The sequence below is a fragment of the Alligator sinensis genome, unplaced genomic scaffold (assembly GCF_000455745.1).
Source record: "Alligator sinensis unplaced genomic scaffold, ASM45574v1 scaffold138_1, whole genome shotgun sequence".
Lineage (NCBI taxonomy): Eukaryota > Metazoa > Chordata > Crocodylia > Alligatoridae > Alligator > Alligator sinensis.
Window position 1 is genome coordinate 4102626 of NW_005841862.1, and position 15949 is coordinate 4118574.

Consider the following 15949-nt stretch of genomic DNA (forward strand, 5'->3'; position numbering starts at 1 on the left):
AAGTTCTGACTGTACCTCTAACTCCCATGTTCAATAGCTACTGAGCATGGGAGTTAGGGATACAGCTTCTGAATGGTGGCTGGGATTCATGGTACTGAACAGCAGATGAGTTGCCCGCAGGGTTACCCAGCTGTTTTGTCCTATCTGTGATTTGTGCAAGGCTGAAAGGTGTTTATTCTACAACATTTCAGAAGTCACATTCCCCACCTCATTGTGAGGATGCTCCTCAAGAGAAGGAAGTTGGAAGCTGAGAAATTTCACAATGGCATCTGCTCTTTGATTGGCACATCCTCTGCATTCCAGCCATGAAACCACAGAAATCATAGTGCTGGGGTGGGGAGATACCATGGTCAACAGGTTTTCCCTGGAAGAGGCCTGTACATTGCTCTCCGGGCTGGCTGACCCCTATAAGTTTCCCAAAAGCAGGAAACTCAACTGCACATTTTTGTAGTAATGAGGGACTGCATTTATGCTTTCTCCCTGGCTTGTTCTTTCAGCCTTTTGGCTAGGAGCAAGCGTGAGTAGGAGGCATCCAAAATCAAACTCCTTTGGGCTTGGGACCTGCACATAGGGTGCCTGCCGTGGATTTGGGGCATATCCAAAATCCCAGACTGATGGGTCTGGGAAGGAGGAAACTTGCCCAGTGGTAGAGCCACCCAGACTTGAACAATTGAGCTCAGCTCAAGTCAATTTGAATTTGGAACTACCAGTAATTTGTCCTTAAGGCAATAAAAAATAATCACAGTATTGGGAAACAGGTGGAAATGAGTTGAGAACCTGCTGACTATTTGAAAATGACAGCTGGCTCCTGGTTTGTTGCAAAACTTTTCTGTTTAAAGGACAGGTTAAGTTTCCTTTCAAATTAATGATGATGCTTGTGTTGACTTGTAGAGAGCAACCTCAAGCCATAAAGGCATGTTTATAGTGCCTCTGTACCACACCAGGGAGCACCACTGTGAAGCGTACCATGACTGCTCTGCACATACTACCTCCCTAAATAAATATAACATAGCAGCCTAAGGTCTCCCAACGGATAACTTATTGTCACATGCCCAGCACTGTGCTAAAACAGCCATGTTCCATCTATTGAGGAAGGCAGCATGTGTGGAGTAGGTGTGGTTGCTTGGCTGTGACTTTCCCTGGTGAGGTACTGAGGCAGTGAGTACCTACCCTAAAAGGGCAATGGTTTCAGCCCTCAGGTTATAAGAATCTGTAACTGTCTGCACTTGTGCCTCATTCATTCTTAATCTTAATAATAGACGCAAGGTATTTAGCATTCTGTTTGTTCATGCAAAAATGGTATTTAAACATAAGTTCCCAACAACTAGGCTTCATTATTAATACTGATAGCCTTTGCTCGGCAAGCCAAAACAGCTGCCTCCAATGGCAATGTAATCTGCTTCAGCATACTTCTGCTAGATGAGGAGTCAACATACATCTCCTAGGATTCTGTGGGGTTGCAGCTAGTTGCAATTCCTGTTCAAACGATAAGGAACTATCTTTCACTGATTTTCTAGTGCAGTGGTGTCAAACTCACCAGGTCCTGTGGGCTGAATGAGTGGCATGCGGCCAGTCCATGCACTGGATCAGGACCGGAGACTGGCCCTGTGTGCTGCATCTAGTACACAGGGGACACTCCTCCCTGAGCCATTCTCAGCATATCATGTAACTAGTCCCAAACAAGGTTGCTTTCCCCTACTGCTGCCCCCTGTGCATATAAGCGTTACAATCATTGACCTCATGAATATGATAGAACTGACCCTTGTGGCTTTGTCAATGGGGCGCTTGCCAACTACTCAGCTTGCTGGAATATGAAATAGAGCATGGTGGGGGCTCGATAGGACTTGGGGATTTTCCCTGATGCGGTGTCTGCCAGAACAGTCGAAGTGGACTAGAACCATCTTTGATTAGCAATTTAAAAGGGAGGAGCCGATACATGGTTACACTTGAGAAGTACCTCAGCAAGCCCAGGACAGTCATATAGGAACCTTCCAGCAGTGTGTTAAGTATTGACAATATTCTTGCTTTCCTAGGTCATTGCCATGTGGCGTGTGCACTGGGGCCACACTTGCTTTTGGTGACGTGTCCAGCCTGCCAGGTGTTTGTAGCCCCCTTAGGCTTTACACATTTGGTCTTCTAGCTCAGCTTCAGACTCCACTGAGTGTTGTGCAGCTTTATAGGGGGAAAGGCCTTCCCTGGGTCTAACTACTTTCCCAGTATGTCTCATTCCCTCTCTCTCCCCAAATATCATGTGGGTTAGGGGGATAGAACTATTAGAAAGGATGTCTTGCACCTGGGTAGAGAATTATCCATGTATCTCGTGCCTACTACACAGCTATTTTTGCCTACCCGGCATGGAGAGACTGCTGCACCAGTGCTGTGCAAATGCAAAGAACCCTCCAGTGTTTGCACCCAATTGTGATCTGGGCAGTCACTCAATAGGAACCAGCAACACTGCCAACTGATTAAGCCACCAGACATGAAAACTCTTGGTCTCTGCTGACTGTGGCTGACTTTGACCCAGGCACCTAGGGCTTGTGGAAGAAACAGAGCCTCTTTTGCTATAGCGATGTCAGCAGAGCCCCTTAGCGGTACATGCCAGCAGGAGGGCCTTTTGTGCCAACCTAGCTAAAGCACCTTCCCACATGATTCATGTTAAACCAACGAAGCCACACTCTGTTGGTATAGCAGCACCCCCTTCCAGGGTTTTAGTTGGCCTAGCTATGTCAGTTATAAGGTGTGATGTTTTCACACTCCCAGCTGACAGGGCTATCTATGCTGGTAAAACTTCCTAGTGCAGATCTGGCCCAAAAGATGAAAGGCTCTGCTCTGTGGCTGTCACCAGTTCCCTGAGGCAGCCACTGTGAATAAGTCTTTCAGCAGTGCCTGTCATAAGGGATGCAAGCACTCAGTGAAAGGGAGAAAGAACAAATACATATGCTGTTCCTAGCTTCATGGCACCACGCTGGGTACCTAGGGGCCTTCTTTCTGCCAGCAATGCATAAATTAAAGGCCAGGAGTTCCTGGCTAGAATTTATTTTAGAATTAAGTTCTCCCTTGGTCAAACTGCAGTCAGGCTATAAAACGATCAGTCATGCTCTCTGAAAGTATGACAGCTGCTGCCCCCCGCACTCTTTGCTGCATGGCCAGTCTGTTCTACTTCATATGAATATAACCAGTTGAAAATGTTATAGCAATTGTCTTCTTACTTAATCCAAGGCATTCAGGACAGCAGCTGCTCTTAGAATGGTAGGAGTTCAAGTCCTATCCTGTTAATCAAAGGTAACCTTACCTAGATTGGCATAAGGCCTCTGATTTTTATATATGACCTCCTCACATGGCACTATTAATTCCTATGAAGTCTGATACAAGCGTAGCTTTTAGCTTGGCTATAAATTCGAATATAGGCGTTCCTGAAACCTGCATCTTAAGTCGAAACGTTCCTGAACCAAGGCCCCATACCCTATTTTCACCAAAAGGAACCCAGAATTTTGTACTCAACCAATTATAGATGAGTAATATAGCTACATTAATGTATGCATATTGTAAATAGCCATCATATTGATTTGAAAGGACTTCTTTGAGGTGACTTTGCTGGACTTTTTGAAAGGCTCTTGGTTGGTCTTTTTGAAGGGCTCTTGGCTAGAGTCTTCTCAGGAGTCTTGTCTGCTTTCTTAAAGAAAGTATCCAAGGAAGTTTGGACAGATGTTCTCCAGGGAGATGGGTGACGCAGCAGACTTGTTTGCTGGTGTAGCATTGGATGAAGTGTCGTAAAGTCAAAACTGGCGTCAGAAAGTCGAAACGGTGTCAATTTATAAATGTCATAAGTGCCGTTCATTGTAACTCAAAATGTCTTAAGTTGAGGACTGCCTGTAATAGAAAATTAGAGCTGGAAGGGACCTCAGGAGGTCATCTAGTCGCAGAGACGACCCGAGCAGGGTGTGGGGTCTGAGGCAAATCAGCCTGTGCAGGGCCCTGCCCCCAGACAAGGAAGCCGGTGGCGGAAATGCGCAGAAAAACGGGGGGGGGCGAGTGCCAAGGGGCCAGATGTGCCAGATTTGGTGGCGGATTTGGTGGTGGGGGGTGGTGCCAAGTGGCCAGACATAAAGCCAGCGGCAGCATGGAGTCTCTGCAGCCGTTCCACCCAGCTCCATGGGGCCCCCCAAAGCACAGGGCCCAGGGCGGTCACCAGTGGTGACATGTAGGGGGTGAATGGGGGTGCGCATGCAACCCCTGAGAGCACTGGTGCACCCCCTGAAATCCAGCACTCCCCAGTTAGGCGATGGGCAGGGGGAGCATTGGCTGGGGAATGGGGACACCAGAAGAAACGCTGCTCAGAGTTCCAGGAGCACTGCTCGTGCTTCTGGGTCAGCGCAGTTGGCCGCAGGGGGACCCCACCAGTTGCTGACTGGCTGCTGGGGGGGCATGTGCCCCCCCAACTCAGGAGGCACCAGTTGCCCATGGCAGTCGCCCTGATATGCTCCCCACCCCCAGGATGGCCCTGTCTAGTTCAACCCCCTGCTCAAAGCAGGACCATCCCCAACTATATCATCCCAGTGAAGGCTTTGTATACCCAGGCCTTAAAAACCCCCAAGGATAAAGATTCCACCACCTCTCTGGGTAACCTCTTCCAGGGCTTTACTACCCTCCTAGTGAGAAAGTTTTTCCTAATATCTAACTTAACTTCCCTTGTTGCAGCTTGAGGCCATTGCTCCTTGTTCTGTGATCTGCCACTACTGAGAACAGTCTAGCTCTGTCCTCTTTGCAAACACCCTTCAGGTAGTTGAAGGCTGCAATCTCCTCTCCATCTTCTCTTCTCCACACTAAATAAGCCCTGTTCCCTCAGCCTTCCTTCAGAAGTCATGTGCCCCAGCCCCCTCCAATTTTGTTCCCTTCCACTGGACTCTTCAGTTTGTCTACAACTCTCCAATTTGTCTATAAACGTAAACTCGGGTCTTGTCTATACTGAGAAAATCCAAAGAGTTTTTTAACATGTTAAGCATTTTGCTTGTAATATTTAGAAACACAACTAGCCTTGTCCACACTAGCTAGTAATGGCTACCCCTGGGGTTCCCTTAGGAGCAGGGGAATTACTTAATCGAACCTGGTGAAAAAATATACAAGTTCCTTGATTCTGGCATTCTGCTGGCTGTACATGCAATGGTGACATTCACAGAAACAAGGTCTGAGCTGGAGCTGCATTTCTACCCAGGGAAATTCCAGTTCTTAGGTATTACATGCTGTACTAAAGTTTATTTTCTTTATCAAGTGAGAATAATAAACGTGTGGATGCAATTGGTATTAGTCCCCAGGGCGATGGATTGTTTGGATTTATAGTTCTTTCACTTACAGAGCACAGGTCAGTTGTTGATCTCGCAGTAATTTCCAAGTAGCATCTCCTTTATACACATAGGGAAAGGGAGGCATAGAGGGATTTATGCAGCCAGTGCAAATTTGTACAGAAAGACAAGGTTAATGGCAGTCAGGACTAGAATCTGTGTGTCCTAGTCCTTTGCTCTTGATACCAAAAACCATTGTCTTGTGACCCAACATTGCCAGAGCTGCCTCTGCTGGCCCATGGAATCTCATTAGTTCAGTGGAGCTCAACCTACCAGACCCCGTAAGCCAGATGAGTGGCATGGGGCTGGTCTGCAAGCCAGCTCTGGTGCACAGGAGTGGTGTCCGGGCTTGATCCAGTGTAGGGACTGGTGCGCTGGATCACTGTGCGGGTGCAATCTAGTGTACTGGTCCAGCCTCCTGCACCACATCCAGCTTGTGGGGCCATGCAATCCAGTCTGCGTGGCTCCTCACGGGGCCTGAAATTTGGCAGCAGGGGAGGTTTGGCAGCATCCAAGCTGCAGCAGTTAACAATGCCTCCACTCCCCACCACCACATTTCTGGACCTGTAAGAAGATCCATGGACTGAATGACACAGCTATGCAGGCCAGACCTAGCTGAATGTTGAACACCTCTGCATTAGTTCATACTAAAATGTCCAACAAATCGACAAATGTTTGTAAAACTGCTGCTTTGGAGAAGGCAGGGAAGTATTTCTAAGCAAAGTAGTGCGAAAACCTGTGAAATGCTTTGAATTTGCCCACTGGGAATGGCTTAAAAAACAGCTGGGCCCCAAATGATGGTTCAGCCGTGCCTGTTATGCAGCTCATTAGCAATGGGTAAGATCTGGAACTCCCCAAACTCATACTGATAAGCCTACAAGTTTCATTTGTAACTGGAGATGCAGGCACAGCCCCATCCAAGCACACACGCTCCCGCTCTCTGCACTGTGTGTTATGGAATGGTGTTCAGAAAAAATCAAGTCCTTTGCAAGAGGGTCCTGGAGCTGAAGAGTGACAGAGGCTGGTTTCTGCAGTTAGACAAGGAGCACAGCAGACTCAACCAGATTAGTTGCAGCTGACTTTCCTTGAAGCTAATTTACCTTTGGGGCAGAGATGTTTAACCCAGTTTGCTATAAACTTTTCATACACCATCTCCAGTCTGCACCCACAGCTCCAAACAAGATTCAAACAAGCATGCTGTGGCAGTTAGGGAAAAAAAAGAGCTCCCACCTACATTATCCCATCAACCGCTTCTGTCTGCCTGAAGTATCCCTAAGGTACCAATCAACGTGCTTTCATAGCACCAGCCTAGCTCAGATAAAATGCTGTCTCACCTTGAAGTGAGGAATGGATTCAGCCACATCCTTGAATTGTGCTAAATCCTCCAACACCCTGTGAGACAGAACTGTGTTGAGAGACACTGACCTCATGCCCAGGCTGATGTGCGTTTTCTGTAGTGTAGATTGGGTCTCTTTAGTGTAAGTGGAAAACTGTGCTGCCTGCTTCTAAGCAGCGTGTGAAGTTCTTTGCCACAGCTGGAAGTGGTAGTGTGCTTACAGAGCTTGAGAGGAAATGGTCGTCTGGCAAATACTTAGCAAAACAACCAGAGGTGATGGGACAATTGAGCAAGGTGAGGAGCAAGTCAAGTTGTCTCTTCTAATGGGATGGTGGTGATAAGATAAGTCTGCTAAGGCATGGCTGCTCCCCCAAAGGAGCCTCTGGTCAGGTTGTGCTCACAGCCATATCAGTCCAACTGTGATTGCGTTCTATGAGGATTTCTTGCCTTCAGACATGTATTTTACTTGTACCTGTAGTGCTTATCTATCTGTAGCCTTGTGGGGGGACAGTGTACAAGCACCTATATAACACAGTACTATGAGGTAGGGATGTTCCCTTGGAGGATACTGAAACACAAAGAGATGAAACTGATGTGCCCCAGGTCACACAGCCTGTGGCAAAGCCAAAGAGGAAGTCAGGTGTCCTGCTCAGTGCTTTTAAATACAAGAGACAAGGATTTCTTGGGGTGAGATCTTTTATTGGAATAGCTGTATGGCTGGGATAGAGTTAGACAGGCTTTCAAATGCAAGACCTGACAAAGAATGTCTTGTATTTGAAAGCTTGTCTAACTTTATTTCAACCACACAGCTAGTCCAATAAAAGATCTTATCCTAAGAAAGCCATGCCTCTCATGTCATTTCTGGACCCCACCCTGGCACCAACATCACTTTTACACTACTTTAAATCATTTACAAAAAGTCAGACCCTTCCACCTGACCAACATAATCATTTAATTTCTTTTTAACATTTAAACCACTGTTTCCTAGAATAACAGGAAAAGCAGGGTGGACAGAGTTTGATATTGGATAATTTGTGCCTATGGAACTGCAACAACTGCTTCTCTGCAGCTGCTCACTGGTGTGGCTGTCTTGTGCGTTTAGGAGAGAAAATGAAGGCTGCTGGAAGCTAATAGTTAGGTGTTGATTTTTTTTATTTTTTATTACCAGTTCTTTACCCAAGAGTTTACCCTTCTCCATGTTAGTGCTGTAAAGGGGCAGCTAGCTGCTAGGGCAACATGTAAAATGGTAGTACAGGCAGTCCTCGGACTTATAACACAATTGGTTCCTAAAAACCGCGTCTTAAGTCAAAACGTTGGAACTCAGAACCAATTTTCTCATAAGAAACAATGTTATAAATGGGGGATTGGTTCTTAATCCAAGGCCCGATATCCTATTTTCACCAAAAATACCCCAGAATTTTGTACTCATCAATATACATAAGTAATATAGCTACATTCGTGTATTTACATTGTAAATAGCAATCACATTGATTTGGAAGGACTTCTTTGAGATGACTTTGCTGGACTTTTTGAAAAGCTCTTGGCTGGAGTCTCCTCAGGAGTCTTGGCTGCACGGTTTTCTGGAGTCTTGTCTGCTTTCTTAAAGAAAGTGTCCAAAGACGTTTGGACAGATGTTCTCCAGGGAGATGAGCGACGCAACAAACTTGTTCCCTTGGCATAGCGTCGCATCAGATCAAGCGTTGTAAAGTCAAAACTGACATCATAAAGTTGAAGCAGGGTGTTAATTTATAAACATTGTAAGTGCAAAATGTTACTCAAAACATTGTAAGTCGAGGACTGCCTGTAGTTCTACATTGTTGTGTCTACACGAAACCCTGACTGTGCAGTCATTTAGTACTTGGATACACAAGTACTAAATGACTGCACAGTAACTGGATTTACGGTGTAGCAGCATCTCCAAATGGCTCTTAGGTGACACCAACTGTGCAGTAGCTCATTACTACTACTCAGTAGATTCACATGACGCTTCCTGCCACACAACGCTATTGCACAGTAGTAACGAGCTGCTGTGCAGTCAGCATCTCGTATAGATGCAACCCATAAGATGCAACTTTTCTTTTAAACTCCCTTCACTAAAGTGGCCGTATGATATCAGCTTCTCTATGAATTAGAGTCAATATGATCAGTTATAAGTAAAAAGATGACTTGAGACAGGGAAGGGTCATCATCACCCTGGCAGACTCTTCCTGGAAGCTGCATCTTGTTGGGCTGTTTCTGACTCATGCTCTGTTACCAGTAATGAGTCCCCTCAGGAATTGCACTGAAGATGTCTATGTATTTTCTAGTTCTAGCATATCTTTTTTGAAGTGAGAGAATCAAAATAGTACCCCGTAGTCAAGGCGGGGGTTTATCTGATGGAATACTGGTGTTTTGTCCACAATTCCTTTCCTAAAGTATCCTGATATTTTATTTGCCCTTGTGACCACCGCTGCACATGGAGCTGATGTTTTTAGAGAAGTCTCCTCAGTGACTACAAGATTCTTTGCTTGAATGGTTAAACTCGTAATTCAGAGCCCATCACTGCGTATGTACAATCTGGGTTATTGTTTCCAGTGTACATTTCTTTGCACCCATTGATACTGAATTTCTTCTGCCACTTCATTGCCCAGTCACTCAGTTTCCCTGTAGGGCAACACAACCAGCTTTGGATTTGAATATGCAGAATTATTTTGTATCATCTTCAAACATTACCTCTTCCCCTCCTTTTCCAGATCATTTACAAACATGCTGAGCAGCAAAGGTCCCAGCACAGATCTCCAAGGGACTCCCCCATTTACCTTCTCCCTTTGTGAAAAATGTAGCCAAACCATTTGCTTCCTGTCTTTTAAGTAGTTTTTGATCCATGAACGGTCCTTTTCCCTGATCCCCTAATGCTCAAACTGAAGCAAGTTACAAAAACATTGCTGCCAGACAGCAGCCGCACCATTTCCACAGCAAAAGAGCTATCTCCTAAACAAACAGCAGACAGTTCCCACTGACAGCTCTGTCTCAGTTGTGGGAACTGCTTAGCTCAATCCTGAAAATGAGGTTTAGGATTAAAAAAAAAAATCACTGGAGTGATTTGGGATTCTCGGGGTTACTAACTTTGTCTATGTGTTGGCTGGTCTGATCTCCAGCTAACACAGTTGTGTCAGCAATTGCCCTGAGTGTAATCTAGTTATACTAGTAATATTTCGCTGTTGTCCTTTATAATTTGTTTCACCCAGAACCAGGAGGCAGGAAAGGAGGCCTGGGGCTTCTCCACAGATTTCTGCTGGCATAGTCATGTTAGGAGTGCAAAGAAGTGTGGCTGACTTAGTAGTGCTAGCAGGATCCCCCAGTGTAGCTGCAGTTATACTAGCAAAACTGCCATTTTGCCCATGTAACTTGTATTGCTTGGGGGAGGGGAGAGTGTGTGTTGTGATTTTAATATAGGGCTATGAAGTCCCCCTTGGGAGTGTTTTGCCAATATCTGATATCCTAGTATAGGTCTAGCACTCCTGGTGCATATAGGGTTTAAATTCCAATGCCTTCTTTCTCTGAAAACTGGACTCTTAAGTGTCTCAGTCATTTCAGGTCCTGAGATACCCCCTGGCCTTACCTCTAATGGGACTGTAGCTACCTGTGTGGCTTGTACTTGTGCAGACATGATTTACGTCAGTGGCTGATATCCCAGTGTGGATAAGGTCTTAATGAAAGGTATTGAATGTGCAATATGTTCTAACAGGTCTCATTCATACTGCAAAGTATTAACTCCAGCACCATACCCAACAGAGAGCTATGAAATTAATACAAGGCTTGCAGAATTGGGCTTCAACTGCAGCAGTGGTCCTCAATCTTTTTTTATACCAGGACCCATTTATAAGCATCAATGGCTACTCCCAACCCAGTGCCCCTCACTCCCGATACACTGCCCCCCATCCCCACTGCCCTATGACCCTTTCATATATTCTTGTGACCCACTTTTCGGTTGCGACCCACAGGTTGAGAAATGCTGAACCACAGGAATTGGACACACACTCTACAGTTGCTTAAATAACCGTGCTGAATAATAAGGGTGTCTTGTATTGACAGGCCTGGATTAAAGCTCTCTGTTTGCAGCAACATGCAGCCAGTGGTCCTGGTGCGTATCTCGTGTCCAGCAATCCAGACATAATGGCATTGGGGGGGTGCTGTGTCACTATGGAATTAGGTTGTGGCTTTTTAGGGTACTTGGAAGACCAGATGTTGGTCTGATGCTGCCAAAACTTTTAAACATTCAATAATCTCTCAGCTAGAAACTGCATTCACCCTCCAATCTTCTGCAGATTATTTCAGGGCTTGCATTATCCTCTGATAAAAAGGAGCTCAACTATGTGAGGGGATGAGTGTGCTCAGTACTGATTCCATACCAGGCAGGGCCCTGTATTGCATAGCTCTGTTTACCTCATAGTGAAGCTCATGAAACAGCTGGCTGCCTCCCACACTTCTAGAAATGTGGCTAGTAAATCATTGATAGCAAGGATGATGTTGCTGAAAAGACAATGCTATGGTCATTATGCCGCATGGATATAAAGGGATCCTGGCTTTCTCTGATTAAAAAAAAAAATCCCCAATTTTGGACACAAAAAGTAACCCAAAATCCACATGTTTTCTGTGATTAAAATGAAACGCCACTAATATATATCAGGATCCCTGCTGATAAGGTGAGACACTGTATCCATCTAGTACAATGGGCAGAGTATTCCAGGAGCCATTCCATGGCTTTAAACTACCGGTGTCTGAGAAACTTATTTGACCCAAAGCGGGCCTTGTATAGAAACTGGGGATTCACAAGGGATGGTCAGACTAATTTCTCCTGGATTATTAAAAACTAAAGGCCCCTCCACATGTAACGGGGAAGAAACTTTCATCAAGAAATTAGGTTACTAGAAATTGCTGTAAAATTTGCCACAATAAGCAAATATTTTTCCTTTGATAGACTTTGAAAGTTCAGCAAAATCACCGTAACCCATATATATTTTATAGTAAAGAATGTAATGTTTACATATTTTTAAATAAAACTGATATTCTAATTTTATTTCACCTAGTCTTTAGCGTTAAAAATGAGCCTCGAGACCTTTTAATTTTTCTAAAATAATCTCATGTCTTCTGCCTTTGAGATTCCTATTCTTAAAACCAGAAGAATTAATAGATGTGTCAAGTATTTGCATCTTAAAAATCTACAGCCTTATTCCCATCAAATCCAATCACACTGCATACTATTATTTATTATTATGGTAGCAGCTATGAGCCATGGTTGTGGACCAGCAACCTTTTGTTATAACCATTAAAGGATAGACTGAATCATTCCATTAATATGATCAGCAGTGAAATAATTACATTTTACATTCAGATTTCATCAGGTGACTGGAGTTAACATGCCCATGGAGATAAATGGGGGATGTCACACCACATCTAGCGCAGAATGCTATTGCTCCACATCTGAATAGAATAGATTTGTTAGAGCACACCTGCACTCTTGTACTGGCTGCTAGTTGACTTAATGGTGTTAACTACTGTGTTTCTAAAGCCCCATAGTCAAGCACCTGGTTCCTGTGGACAATATGTCTTCTAAGAATATTTAATGTGTCGGTCCCAAGGCTTGAACTTGTAAGAGCTGGGCAGGGTGTTCTTAATGCTGAGCCGAGGGACACATTCTCTCCAGAAAATACATTTGTTCCGACCTGGTATGATGCAAAGCTCCTCCTCTGTTCAGTTTTTGATCTAACAGAAGTTTTGGAATCCCTCTGGCAGTTTAATCTTGTGGCCAGGACCATGGTTCTGGTGCTTTATGGTTGGTGGTTTAATTGCTGTAGGGAAGGTGAGGATAAATCACTGCTGTTAGGAAAATATTCTTGATGTGAATTACAGGCACCCTAAAAGGCCTGTGATAAAAATAATTAACGGGAGCTATATATAGTTTCGGTGAGTTTTCTTGGAATTTAAGGTTTTGCACTTTTATTATACTGAGGAAGTAAAAGCTGCAATTTTCCTGCTTATGTCAGTGTAACTATAACTATACCAGGGCTTTAGCAGTATAATTATGTCAGCAAAAGATCACAGCCTGAACTGACATAATTATGCTGATAACATTTTTAAGTGTGGACCAACCATCCCTAAACGGAATGGTTGCCATCAGCAGTTTTCTGTTTGCCTGTTTTGAGTTCTATGAACAATGTTGCTGCTCCTGACATCCATCATTTTTTACGGTTCAGGAGAGTAGTCTGCTCTATGCTGCAGCACACTCCAAAAGTCCTTCCCATCTGTTCAAAAATAATATCCCACAAATCATGGGATGGGCCTTATTATCATGAGGTAAAAAAAGAAAGAAACACAAAGTAATGGGGCTGTTTTCTTTTTGGCCTTCTGGTGTTTAAGTCTGTAAGATTAACATGCTATCAAGCTTTTCTTTTTCAGGACTAGAAATTTGCTTTAAAAAGATGAGCGATTCATGTGATCACATGACTCCAGGAGCTGGGACTTTACAATAAACATCAAATAGCATGAAACTTGTGTTGTTGAGATAATCTGAACCTGACTCTCAGTTGTGTACAGCTCATGTAGTCTAGCTAAGAACACAGGGCAGTAAGGGACTTCTCATGCCATCATGTCCAGTTCCCTGTGTTAGCAGGGATTGATGTAATAAACTTTTGCCCCAAATAGTCCACAAAAACATCTCCTCCAGCCCCTCTTGCAGACCACGGCCACAAAACCCCCAATAACAAGCAAACTGACACAACTGTGTGCCTCAGGAAGAGAGAAAAGACAAGGGCAGGACCAAGGCCTTGTGGCCCTTCAGTGGCAGGGAATGTGTTAAGAACACCTGGTCATATTTTACCTAGGAAGTGGGTCATGTGCCATGCTGCTGAGGAAGGTAAAAGAATTGTCTCCACTAATCTGACCTGGGGAAATTTTTCTTTCCTGTTGTCAGATCTGGAGATCCATTTAATCACAAAATGGTAGAAAATGAGGGTTAGAAGGGACTTCAGGAGGTCATTTAGTCCTACTCCCCTGCTCAAAGCAGGACCATCCCCAACTAGATCATCCCAGCCAAGGTTTTGTCTAGCCAGGTCTTAAAAACCTCCAAGGATGGAGAGTCCACCACCTCTCTGAGTAACCTGTTCCAGTGCTTTAATCCTGTGCACATGAGCAAAACCTACAAAGCAAGTACCTGTGAGGCTTCTCTGTACCATTAGGAAGTGCCTGTGCATCCCTGCACCAATACCCAGAGCTTCAGAGGTGGGCAACTCCTCCTTCCCTGCCCAAGAAATAAAAAAAATCCTTGCAGGGGTGGGGAAAGGGAAGGAAATCTTCCTGGCCCCTTCAGACAACCAGCAGCAATTGCAAAATATGAGAATAGGATGTAATGAAATGCAACAAATATTATTAAACCTATTTAAAACATAAGTTTCATAGGAATAAGCACAAAAAAGAAACACACACACACGTGCACACGTAGACTAATCCAAGCTAAGGCACCTCCTCAAAAGTATGCTCCCACCTCAGGAACCCTAGGACATGGCCAGCCTACAACCTCAATGCAGAAACCACTCCTCTGCACACTTCCCCCTCATGCAAAGAAGCTACTTCTCTGCTGAGGATCACTTTCTCTAGTTTAACTTTTGCCTTAAATCTTGCCTGTGCTATCAGCAAAGTCAGGAAACCCTACATCACCACACTTCCCCCACACACAAGCAACCCCAGCAAGCACACACTGATCACATTTCCTGCCATCTCGTTCATGGGGATACCAAACACATGAACTCTCATATTACGTGCTCTGATTCCTATCCCAAGAGCATCCCTATCCTATTGCACTAGCCCTTCCATAAAATTATCCAGCTCCATCCTGAAGCAATTCAGGTCCTTTGCCCCCCACTATTGCATTCAAAAGACCATTCCAAAGCTTTGTTCTTCTGATGACTGAAAACCTTCCTTTAACTTCCAGACTCAATTTATTCTTGTCCAGTTTGTGTCCATTTGACTTTCCACAACTACTGTCCTTAAACTGAAATAGCTTTTCTCCTTTTTATCAGAACAGGCTTTTAACTCTGAAGCCTAATGGTGGCATTCTGAAGATTCACCATGAGCTGTTTTAAGATTGTAATCCAAGAGTGCACCCCCTGCTGAATCAGGCATTCAGGTACTTTTGTGAGAACCATTAAATAAACTAGCTAGTTAGCAAAAATCAGTAGTGTCTTGGCTTTCCCTGACAGCCCTCCCATCCCCATGCTACCATAGCTTTCCCTGAAAAAAGCTCTATCAATATGTCATCTTGAGAAACATGACAAGTTCCCTGCTGATGCTGATGAATGGGTCCATGCCTGTGTTATTAGAGTGACTAAAACCCCGTCACATGTACAAGCGCCCAGTAGTTTCCTAGCCTCAGAACAGGACACTGAATTCTGGTCTCACCTGAGTGTGCCAGAAAGCTGAGGGTAAGAGCTGCAGACAAGGACCTCCTAGAGTAACTCATGTCAAAATGTCACTGTCTTGGGATGCCCTTTAGAGGACCAGAGGGTATAATGCAATATTAAAAAAAATAATAATAATAACTGCTTTTTGTTTTTTATTTGCCCAGAAGAATAACATGCAAAGAATCAAGCACTACTCGTATGGGCCAACCTCTTCCCAGAAGCAGGGCTGGAGAAGCTGCAAAAATCTCTGTAAAATTACCACTCACCCTTATTACTTATAGTGCATTAGTATGCCAGGCAGTTTGCAGATAAGAAGGAAGATGAGGTCTCTCTCCCACTGATTCTGTAATCCAAACTTAATTAAAAAAAATAGAAAGTAGGTTCAGGGGAAAAGAAATTGAAACAAAGTAGGGGAAGACATGCTTGGAAACTGGTGTATTTGATTCCAGGTGCTTTTCAATACCAGACTGAGTTAGCAATCCTCTGTTGCCATGCAGCTGAGAAGTAGATCCCACATTCAGTGAAACTTTTGTTCACTGTGTTCCAGTATCAGAGAAACGCGTGTTTCCCAGGAGACAACAGACTTGCCAAGGACCAGTTTTACGTTTACAGAAAAGAAGGTAGCACTCATTTTATACCAGCACAGTCACCCCAGATAGTCTGTTCATAGGTTCCTTTGGGGTCTGTTGCTGCATGTTAACATGCAATAAAATCTGCTTTGTCCTCAATGTCTCACGCCGTTTGTACACGTCTCTCAGGGAATAAACATAAAATTGGGGTTCAGACTGTGTAAACAAGTGGAGGTGCCTAACCCTTTTCATGTTGATCCTGAGCCA

At 44.4% G+C, this 15949-nt stretch overlaps 1 long non-coding RNA gene and 1 other non-coding gene across 2 annotated transcripts; both read left to right on the forward strand.

The window, feature by feature from the left end:
* The first annotated feature begins 322 nt into the window (after nt 1–322).
* LOC112552062 lies at nt 323–482 on the forward strand. Its single transcript, XR_003096399.1, has one exon. It is a non-coding gene; the product is annotated as a U1 spliceosomal RNA (small nuclear RNA).
* Nucleotides 483–6859: 6377 nt separating this feature from the next.
* Nucleotides 6860–15886, forward strand: LOC102388309. Its single transcript, XR_322997.2, has 3 exons — nt 6860–6969; nt 14733–14839; nt 15278–15886. It is a non-coding gene; the product is annotated as an uncharacterized LOC102388309 (long non-coding RNA).
* The last annotated feature ends 63 nt before the right edge of the window (nt 15887–15949 follow it).